The sequence below is a fragment of the Poecilia reticulata genome, chromosome 10 (genome assembly GCF_904066995.2).
Source record: "Poecilia reticulata chromosome 10, P_reticulata-male-v2, whole genome shotgun sequence".
Taxonomy (NCBI): Eukaryota; Metazoa; Chordata; class Actinopteri; order Cyprinodontiformes; family Poeciliidae; genus Poecilia; species Poecilia reticulata.
The window spans coordinates 2,295,473-2,307,419 of record NC_088839.1 but is presented as its reverse complement, the minus strand read 5'-3'; the positions used below and the strand labels follow the sequence as shown (position 1 = coordinate 2,307,419).

At 36.5% G+C, this 11,947-nt stretch overlaps 1 long non-coding RNA gene across 1 annotated transcript in view; it reads right to left on the bottom strand.

The window, feature by feature from the left end:
- Positions 1-6,608: 6,608 nt before the first annotated feature.
- LOC145553254 (uncharacterized) overlaps positions 6,609-11,947 on the bottom strand; it is a 95,468-nt gene continuing 90,129 nt past the window's right edge. The window contains exon 4 of the long non-coding RNA XR_014089549.1: positions 6,609-6,988. This is a non-coding gene — a long non-coding RNA (uncharacterized LOC145553254). The remainder of the gene's footprint in view (positions 6,989-11,947) is intronic.

The following is an 11,947-nucleotide window of genomic DNA, read 5'->3' as shown; positions in this document are numbered from 1 at the left end:
GGTAAAACCCCCCACCAAGCATAGAAACTGAAAAGGGAATGAAATATTTTTAATGTTTAATTGTCAACATGACAGTTAGATAACAAGGTCCAAGGGTGTCTCATTTCACAGTTCAGGAAAAAGTTGTAAAAGGAAAAAAGAAAAAGCATGTCTTAACATGGCAATGCATGTATAATAAAGCTGACACACGGAGTAAGAGAAAAGAAGTGGTTTGAATTGTTGTTCTCCTGTTTTTCGGTGTCATTTTGTCTTTGCTGTGGTTCACTGCAACCGCTGTCATTTCTTAAAGTTCAACAAAAACTGGACCACCTTGTTTGTAGATCATTAAATAGGATACAATATATCATAAAGCATTTAGCAAACTATGTCTCCTACACAGCATCAGTCGCTGGTACATGAAATTAAATTGTACAATATAAAAATAAAAAAATGACTTAGTCCTCAAATGGATCTTGACAGAACTGAGTGTTTATAGATTTATATCCAGGTAGATTACATTTTTGCATACTAAACATTAGCAGTTTTCTCCGCTTTAATTTAAGACATAGTTTTTGTGAAACATTTTTGTGACAAATTCTTGCTTATTCTGCACTGTGAACATGACTCAGTGCATAGTTATGGCACCTGAAGCTGAAAGTGACTGATGGGCAATGTCCAGTAAAGTGAAACCCTCACCATGCTCGCAGGACTTGTTGCTGTGGTCATTAACAAATCAATGAGAAGTGTATGCTGCCTGGAGTTATGGATGCTCAGGACTCTCGGACCCTGCAGCACCCATGGAATCGACAAATCGACACCTATGATCTTCCAAAACGTCCTCATCATTTGAACTTTATGGTTTTCTTTCTTTTCTGATGGTGTCTGGACTCCAGACTGGTTCTTTTCATGGCAAACTTGTCAGTTCCTTTGTTTTCATTATTAAATCTTTTACTGCCATGCCTGTTTTCAATCTGCCTGGCTATGGGTTATTCCACTATTTTTCCTCAGTTTCAAGAATGTTCTGTTGAGTTATGTGAGCAATATTTTCTGAAGTCATAAAACTTCTTCTATCTTTGCCTTGGACAGTGACTTATATAGAAAGTTTGGTGTTCAACAAAAAATGCTGTGGATCTTGTCTTTACAATATCTTTTCTAATTTAGGCATCAACTGCAAAACACATAGTGTGTTGCAGCTGAAGCAGAACCATTTTTGGCTGAGATGTGTTGAAGTTGCAACAGACTGGCGACCTGTCCAGGGTGACCCTGCCTCTCGCCCGGAATGTTAGCTGGAGAGGCACCAGCAACCCTCCCAACCCCACTAAGGGACAAGGGTTTAAAGAAAATGGATGGATGGACGCGTGTTGAAGTTGAGAAATGTCTATAAGTTGCAGGACTCCTGGACTTGGGCCTGGATGAGAAGAGCTCTGCTCAGTACCAGCCAAGTGTAAAAGATGTTCAAACAATGAAAACAAACAAAGCAGTGTTGGAGTCATCCATGTACAGGCAGGAGGTAGGATAAAGGTCTATTGTAAAGCAGAAACAGAGAACACTTTTTAGTTTAGGGGGCACTTTGAGCTGGGAATGACATGATCTACATACACGTTGCAGTTGCAAATGGGCTTGACTGTTATTTCCAGGATGGTTATGATTTCTCTGACCTGATTTCAGTTCAAATAGGCCAAGGTTCCCCAGAGGAATAATAATGTTCATTATTTTGTCATTCCTTCCTCCAGGTTTCTTAACTCCAGCTAATGTGATGTTAAATCTTACCGTTCATCTGTTTTGTTTAGTGGTTGAAGAAATTTTCACATATCTGATCAGACTATCTAATCAGTGACTTTGAGTATACCATAGAAACAGACAGCACTTCAACACTTAGCTGTCTAATCTAATCTATCTACCTAATCTACTATTAAAAAACTGCTGGGATGAAATTTTTTCTAAGCCATGTTTTTTTTTTATTTTTTATTATTATTATTTCTGGTCTATATGCTAACGGATTATGTTTTTCTAGATTTAGTGTAGAAAAACTGAATGTAGTTTTTCTACACTGTTGATCAAAGCACGTTTAGAAAACAGGATTACAGTGCAAGACACAGTGGCACTGGCTAAAGATCACTAAATCACCACCAGCAGAAAAACTTCTTCAAACCTTCATGTTCCAACCCAGCATTTACAGACTTGATAGCTGTTGAAATAAAAGATGTTAAACTTTCCCTCTGTTGCCATATCTGTTTGTTGCCATCAGCAGTATTTCAGTGTAGATGGTCTATGGCCCGGTTTGATATCTTTGTCTCACGTTTGTAGCACAAAATATGACTTCATATGGAAACTTTGATGTGTTAGCCTGCAGCCCAGAGCTGCCCCAGACAGCTGACACTGCAGGAAGAGTGAAGCATCTGTCAAAAAAAACAGACTAACGGGAACCTCGCAGACCTGCAACTCAATGATATAAGAGCTATTTCTTAAGACCAGTGGTGGAGAAAGTACTCAAAACATGTACTTAAGTAAAAGTACAAATACACAGACAAAAATTTACTCCAGTAAAAGTAAAAGTACCACTTTAACATTTGTACTTAAGTAAAAGTAAAAAAGTACTGGTTTTTAAAAATACTTAAGTATTAAAAGTAAAAGTACTTGCTAAATGCATTACCTAATCGCCAATATCATTAAGTGTACCTATCATATTTAATTTTAATACATCAGTTATGTGCCATTTTAATTAGCAATGTTGCAGATAAAGCATGTTTTTATTATGTTTACTCTTTGCACCATGGTTTAGATTTACATATGTGATTCTATGCATCATAATTTCAGGGATGGAAACATCTGGTCTCCTGTCTTAACATAACATGAACTAAATTTTTTTTGCCACTAGTGGCTTTTATTTTGAAAGAAATCCACAGAAAGGCGAGGGAGGACATGCAACCAAGGAGCCACGTAACAGTGTTGTAGTCAAGACCACCTAACCGAGACCAAGTCAAGACCAAGACCAGCACCCCACCCTACATGACACAATAAAATTAAGTTTACCTATCAAAATTTCTTCTCAACTTGATCTAAAAGATCCACATTCCCTTAAAACACCTAGATATTAAATACTTAGAGCTGAAATAAATTTAACCAGTATCAATTCAAACTATTCTTCATTCTGCTTTGTTCTAATCTCTGTGCTACAATCCATGGTGGTCTCCTGCCATCCCTAAAAAGATAACGCCTTTGGCAGTAGCCCATATTGCCCATGTCAGAAACCACAACTGTCTGCACTATTAAACATAGCAATTAATGGTAAACAACGTGCAACAAGCAAGAAGTAACCAAGCAGAAAGAGCACCGTGACTGTTCTCACCCTCCCTCCCACTGCAATGTCTGCAATGACAGAAGATGAAAACAATCAAAGAGCAATGAGCATGCTCTGCTTTCTTACAATTCTTGTTTTATTTATTCGTCAATTAAATAAGTCTATATATTTTTTTATAAAATAAAACACTAATAGCTACTGCAGTATACGCAGAGCATTATGAGAACAAAGAATGGCTCTCAGTGAGGCTTCAGTCCTATAGGACTTCGTACAGATCAGTCCAAAAGGTTCCTGAATGTCATATCCTGAATGTCATATCACTACATTGCAGACTTTGGTCACAGCGTTGTCCCATATATGCGAAATGTCAGTCAACACCTCCACACAATAATTCAGCGCATGAGTGACAACTTTTTTTCATCGCAGATGCAACATATGTCTCAGTACAGCTAGCTTTGCTAGCATCACGTCCACAGAGCTTCCCTTTTTAAGCTTCCTTTCCAAGTGACGCTAAAAGTTGGATGAAGTCCCCACCATCTGGGAAAGTGAAGCGCTGCTGATTTGACATTTCGCCATATCTTATGATTTATGTAGCGCAGGCACGTGCAGCGGGGGGAGCTAGGGGTGCTTGAGCACCTTCCCCTTTTGCTCCTTGCCCCCAAGTGCCCTTTGGGTCCAATTTTGTATTTTTTTTTGGTATTATTATTTCCTAAGCCCTCTTCTGACACATAATAACATGTAGTAAAATCATTATTATTATTATTTTTGTATTTTTCAATAAAAACAACATAATAAGCCTTGTTACCTTTGACCTTTTGCCCGTGACGCACAATGCAGATGCCTCTCACACAGTGAGATAAGGTGGCTAACTGCGGAGCTCAACGTAGCGAACGTTCCAGATTACAGAACAGTTTTTGGTGAATTAAAAAAAAACATTTTAGGTGAATAAAGTGGAGACTTGCTACTTGTCAGATGACGGAAAACGCTGAAGTATCGTTTCTGCTTCGGCATGGAGTCGCGATTTAAGCAGAGAGGTAATGAAATACAACAGACACTGACAGGCCTCTGCGTCTGCCTTTCTCTGAAGAACTACTGAGGGGAGGAAACAGCCAGGTGAGGAGAAACTGTTCTTATCTATCGATTCAGTGTTTTTATCATACAGACATTAGGCTGTTGTTGTTGTGCTATTAGCTAGCTGACTTTGCTAGCAAAGCTAGATAACTAAAAAGCTTCTCCCCAGCATCGTTAATGATAGCAGTCATTCTTCAGTATTGCTTATGCAATAGGGGCACATCGCCTGTCCAAAATCGATCATCTCCATAATGGATATTGTTCATTTTAATCAGAAGAGAATTAAAATCTTTTGACTCGTTTTATTCTCTCTTCTGCCTGGAGTCTTTGATGCCGTCATTATATCAGCTGAGCCATAAAGACAATACAAAACGTTTTTCCAAGACCAAACATAAACAACATTTATTAGACGAACAACTAATGAAACTAACAAAACTCTATAAAATCACAAACCAGCATCCTATTCAATATTTACCTCACTCCACAGACATCCACACACCATGACAAACGTTACGGGGAACTATTTCACCAACGCACTATTCCCCGGAGACAGCATCACGGATAACCCTGGAGCGATCTGAAGTTAAGGTTCCAGGTCCTATACTTTTAAAGAGAGGGCGTGTTTCCCTTCTCTGCTGTATTCAAATTGGGGGAGTGTCTTTAGCTAAGTTCATTAAAATCTAGTTGACTATGTTCCAGTAAAAACCTGTTTTTAAGATCAAAGAAGTGTTATTTTCTTTTGTATGAAGACAGATATATATGTTTTCTAATTTCCTTTGCTGCATAATGTACATTTCATTTATTCTGGCGTTAGGTAAATGTATCTTGAAGGACAATAACACTTAAATAAAAGTCCAACAAGGATATTCATTTAGAATTAAAAATAACTCACCCTGAATTACCATGATAGATATAATGAATGTAATAAAAGTGACATTAATGAAGGGGAAAAAACTCAACCCAGACTTTAAGTAAGTTTAGGGTCTGGTTCACAGAGTATGAAGTTAATTTTTCTTCCGCAATTATTCAATGAAAAAAAAAAAAACTAACCTCAGTTAAGCAAAATAAAATTGTAATCAAAATTTTTGGAATTGTAATGATTCCTTCTTTTTTTAAACAAAAGGTTTTGTTTAAAAAAATTTTTTTTTTAATTAACTCATTTTTGTCTCGTGAACTTAAAAAGTTATTTGCCAAACAAACTTTTATTTGCACACATCAGAAATCTTTTGTTGTGTGTTTAGGCCCTCCCCCCACATCATGTTAGAATCACAAGCAAAACTTTGAGTCACAAACAACTTAGAATAGCAAGAAAAGATTTCTGACAAACGCAAATAAGTTTTGCAAATAATTTTTTCACTTCATGAGACAAAAATGTGTGATTTTAATTTTTAAAAGTTTTTTTAAGCAAAACTCAGTAGGCTTTTCTCATGGTGACATGCAGTAACAATTCAATTTTTTCTTTTTTTTCTTTTTTCTGCAGTTCCACGTTAGTCTGATGCAGCTCTGCTTTCCTGAATGGACCGTCTTCATCTCCACTGCAGCAAACAGGCAGATCTTTTATAGATTACAGTCACTAAAAGGTTGCATTGTGCCCTTATTTATATTTTTAATAGTGTAATTCTGTAAAGACAAAATATGTCTGGTCTAGCTCTGAATAACATATCTTACTAACTTGTGGGTTTGACTATTGCAAAACTTTCCTATAACAAAATAGACCTGCAGAAAGAAATTACTAATAAAATAGCACAATTGTATGCTCTATATAGAGATTTTCCTTAGCTTCCCAAGTAAAAAGAAAGTATACTTTAGTATACTAAATTTTAACATGCTTTAGCATACTTTGATTGATGTACTTAAACTGTACTATTTTGGAACAACTTCAAGTAGTACTTAGTTTACTTTAAGTGTACTTTTTTATGTAGTATTCAAGAGAAATATTCCAAAACACTCCATATTTTGAGTGTACTAATTCTGTCATATAATTGTATTAAAAATTTACTTTTAATATTCTTTAAATATATTTTAAATATACTACTATTATATTAGTAATGTATTTAAATTACACTTAATATTTCTGTTTTGATTTACTGCTATTGCTAATAAAGTACAACTTTAATTACTCATGAAATTCCTATTTTCCTATTTTGTACATTACCTGCATAACTACACTACAGTACTTACATTGTTCTAGGCTACAATGACACAGAAAGATTAATTACACAAGATGTTCAAGGTAATTCAAATATTTTGTTTAATTACCGACATTTTAAAATTGTCCAATTTTACTCACAACTTTCTGAACTTTAACATCAAAATTGAACACCATGAACATGAAAATGTAAGTGTGACAAAAAACATGAAAGTTATTACTTTAAAGAACAAAAATTATAATTACATTGTGCTTTCAATATATTACCATTTTGGTAACACTTTATTTGATGGGGTGTGCATAAGACTGACATGACACTGTCATAAACATAACATAAAACATTTCATCCAACTTTTAAAGCAAATTCTCATTAAAATTGTCATTATTTACTGAATGACTCTTCATGACACTGTTGGTATGTTCCTAACATGAGTGAGGATCAACGACAGAACATTCCCATTCACTGCACCACTGCACCTTACAGAAACCTACCAAAAAGAACAATAGAGCAATTAAACAGAGAAAGTATTTGTATTTAAAGAGAACAGAAAAATGGCAAATAAAAAAATACTTGCAATTTTAAGACGTGGACTCGCCATGTATGTGACATCATAAGAACTGATGATGATTGGGACCAGATGCCTGGGGTGGAAAACATTTCTGGGTTTCTTCTTTGCCTGTTTATGTTAGAAGAAGCAAAAAATAGTCAGCAATATGATAGAATCAGTTGATGTTGGCATTAACTATGAAGCTGTTTTAAGTGTGGACTTAAGGAGACAAACTACCTTAAAATCTTTCCATCCATGATCTGAACACACTGATCCTTGCAGGGTGGTGAGGGGGGCTGGTGGTGCCCATCTCCAGCAGCCATCAGATGAGAGGCAGGGTTCACCCTGGACAGGTCACCAGTCCATCACAGGGCCCTGAAAGCCAACAACAAATAAAATGTATGAAAGAGAAATGTTAGATTAACAAGGAGAACAAATTCTGTCCAGTTACCTTTAAATCAAATCATGTTTATTAAGCACTTGGTGTTGGTAACACAGCAGTTTTGGTTGTTGAAAATGTAGCTAGCTGCTCAGTATAAAACAAACTTACATCATGAAGTGTCGAGAAAAGTCGAGATCATCCCACTTCCCCATGCTGGAGATTTTAGTTTAATAGTAATAATAAATAAATTTACCTTAAAATTAATTACACAGGTGACATCAAGACCCAACAATAGAGTCAGACGGTAATAAAATGAATCTGGTTGTGTGTGTTGTTATTGTGTCCTGCAAACTTTGCTTTAATTCTACTTTTTTCTATTTAATCATAAAAAATCATAGTCAGGCAGAAAGAGAGTCATGAAACAGGAAGCTGGTTTTCTGAAGAAAGAGGAAGTTTCTATCTTGCATCAGGCTAAAAATAGTTCAGACCATTCCTTATTTTAAAGCATTAAAGGTTTTTAAAGAATAAAATCTAAACATTTTGAGAGATTGGATAAAACCCAGAGTAAAATACTTAATATAATGACTTATAATTATGCCAATAATTAATATTGGTTTAACCAGTGGTTGATGTTGGTTTGATTATAAGAATATTTAAAAATTACTCTTACACTTATGGAAGTACTTAAAGGTGAAACAAGAAACTGTAACATGGTATCAAATAATTAGAATAATGGTTATTCTTGGTTTCTTGTCAGAAGTGTCTGTAATAACTCACATTATGATTATAATAAGAGTAACTAATAAGTTATGGTTATTATAACATTATACATGAAAAATCAGAGAAACTAAAAGGTTATAAATGTGATTTTGACATTGAACTTGAAAAGGTGTAAAATGTTGTAACTGTAATTAAAGGTCACTGATGTTGTGTTGGAGGTAGAGGGTAGGTGAAAGGTCAGGGGAAAAGAGGAACTGATAGGAGAGGAGAGGTGACCAAGGCCTTATTGCTGAACTTTAACTTTTCTAAGAAAAGAGAACAGACATCAGGACATAACTTCTCCAAGGTGATGGATATGAGATCATCTGTCCAAGCAGTCAGCCAATGAGAGGCACAGCAACAAAGCTAACAATGCAAACACACCAAAAGGTGGATAAACTATTTATAAGGTGGGTGCAAAAGAGGAATCTTTGGTTGGATCCTTCAGGCAGCTTCGAGCCAAGATCGAGATGGACAAAGAACTCTGCAGCTGAAGAAGAGCCGGGGCCACAGAGCCGAAGACTGTTCTGCACATGGGGACCAACCCGTTAGCCCCGCAACATGTGGCTTCAAATCGCACTTCTCTCAACAGCTGGGTTTAGACCCCCAAAGACAAAGAACAAGGCAAAGATGAAGATAAAGACAAAGATAAAGACAAAGGCAAAGAACAAAGGCAAAGAGGAAGAACTGGTGTGTTCCTTCCGTGGGACCAGGAAGATCGTGAGACGAGGAGAAGGGAGCTACAGAGCTGCAAGACAAGAAGCTGAGGACCGCTACGCGCATGAGGAAGTCACCCTGATGCCCGAGACCTGCCGCTCTAAGTCAGTACTCTTCCTGTACTGGGAACCTCCTGCTGCTGCAACACCTTCTTCATCATCAGGCCAGTTCTGGGGTTCAAGATGCCAAACTCTGTCCGTCTCTCTCAAAGTTTCTCTTTTTTAGTCCACAGTGTCAGCATTAGGGAAAGATAGGCTAGATTATTGATTTTACTTATTTGATTATTTCTGCTACTGAATTAAGCTGTACTGACCCTTGCAAAATTGCCTTACTAATAAAATAATTAGCATTTAAGAAAATCTAAAAGATGTTGTGGACATTCAATTAATGAGTCACCTTAAAGTTCTTTGATGGTTGTAAAATAGCTATGAAGTTTGATTCTGGGAGGGAAAAGTAGAAATGTTTTCTAGGTTGCTTTTAGCCAAAACTAAAACACCCTTGGGACTCGACTGAGTCACTAAAACCAACCTGGTTCAGTAACAAGTGCAAGTTGTAAAAAAGAGAAAGAGCGACCGTTAACAGGTGTGCTCTGTGAAGCTAGCTGGTTGCAGGCTGCTCAATCTGGCTAATTCACAGGGTGAAAAAGGGTGGGACATCTGGATGGAGGTCGTTAGAAACCAGGCTAGTCTTTCTCGACGCCAGCTCAAACAGAGTTTACTCAGTTCTGAACAGGGTAAAATCCCATCAGATTTAAAAAACTCAAATTACCCGTTAGATGGAGAGCTGGCTGCACATCTCCCTCCTCTGAGAAGGGGAAGTAGAGAGAGAGAGAAGGGGAGGGAGGTGTTGCGCAATAACAGAAGACGATGTGGAGGTTCATCCTCAGAGCTGGTTGGTGATCTGGTGGAGTCAGAGCTTCTTCTGAGACAGAAAGTCTTTAGGTTTTCTAACACCTGATTTCTCTGGCTTCCTCTTTCATCTTCATTTGCTTAGACTGAAAACATATGTTGAAGATAAAATCATTGATGAACGAGTTATAACAACAACCTCACAATATCAAAGTCTCTCTGTCTTATGGAGCTTAATTAAAACCAGGTTAGTTTATGAATTATCGCAACAAACAACCTCCATGCAGTTATAACACGAAGCTGAATTATTCCTATTGTAATTATCATACAAGTCACAATAAAATTGATGAAATAATTATTTAAGAAACCAACGTAAGTTATATATCTTTACTGCACTGTTTATAATTAAATGAAGATAATTAATAAGCAAACTTACCACCAGCTAGAAACACTTAGCAGCCTTCATCCCTCCGGGCTCCTTTTGTGACACACATTTCATTTCAATCGGTTGTTGTCCCGTTGTGTTGTCGTCTAACTCGGACGTCACCAGCTTGAATTTACCAAAATTACTAACTATTGTCAAGGCCCTCTCTACTTTGAAGGCAATATTATGCGAGTAAAAATGGCGAATTTGAACAGCGTCTGTTATCTTCCCTGCTTCAAGTTTTTCTTCTCTTTATGGCGTTTTTTGAAAAAAAAAAAAAAGTGTGCAATACCGCCACCATCTGGTCTGGATTATGAACTGGAACTAATCCGGTGATTATAGATCTTACATCATGATTATTATTTCTTTTTTTCTTCGCAATTTTAACAAAATTAGTAAAAGATTATTAAGGCACCTAAAAAGACATACTTAGGAGTCTTGGGTTTAAATGGCCGTTTTGGTCTAATTTTGAATTTACCCTTATATTTTCACCATAAAAACTATTTACCTTGCCTTATTTGGTATGATTTTCAGCACAACCTAAGCTTCATGATTTTACAGTGTTTGTTTCATTTTGACAAAATGCATTATCACATTGGACCAAAAAAAACACAAAAAATCAAAATTCGAGTATAATTTTTTTATATATATTTTTAATATGAAATTCACAAAAATGTTGAATGAACTGTTTTTCCAGCCTAAAATGAAATTGTCTTTTGTAAATTTTAAGAACTTGTGTACAAACTTAGCCAAAAACTAATTAGTATTTTTCATCACATTGTAGGCAATTTCCAGGCCTATTTTTACAACAATTTATAAATGTGTCACAATATCTCCATCACAAATTCTCTCCAACACCACAAGACTCATGTTTTTTTTTTTTACAACTATTTACAAAATGTTTGACAATGTTTCCATCACAAATTCATTTCCTCCCCCGTGGGATTTTTTGTTTCGACTGACTCTGCAGAGTATTTCTGAGTCGATTAGTTTAGCATTTCTGCCGGATTTTCACAAAATATCAGCCACGACAAGGGAACCAACAAGTTCATGTCATCTTTTTTGGACGACATCAAGATGTTTTAGCCACGAGATGCCGCCAACATTGTGCGAGTTGCAGCTAAATGCTACCAGTCGGTGAGGAAAATAACAGATCCTCAGACGCTCAGCATAAATATATCTGTGGACAAGATCACTGATGGCTGTTGTTCTTGCAAGGCTGGGTAAGTCGGGCATTCATGGTTTTGAGGTTTCGAATGTGTCTAGGACTTATACACGGTACTCGGTGCTAACGTGGCTAACACGATTACAGTTTAGTAAAAGCTAGCGTGGCTAACACGATTACAGTTTAGTAAAAGCTAGTGTGGCTAACACGATTACAGTTTAGTAAAAAGCCTTTTCAGGTAAAATAAAATCTTTAATGTATGTCAGATACGGTACACATTGCATATTGATCTGTTCAGCTAACGTAAGGCTGTAACAAACAGGCTTCAGGATGTAGAAGTTGTATCGGTTCTGCCATTATGCTGTACTTGGCTAAAAGGTTTTCATAATGGATGTATTTATTATTGACTATTTTTTTCATTCACTAAACACAAAGAAAGCAAAGCAATAATACTTACCCCAGCAGACACTTTGTTCTTATTGATCCTACGACGGTTGAGCTGCAAATGCAGTCGTGCACAAGCTTTGATCCAAGCAAGGCTTTCCGTTTCAGATTTTGGAAATCTGTGAATTTTAGTTCCACAAACACGATCAGGATACCTGAC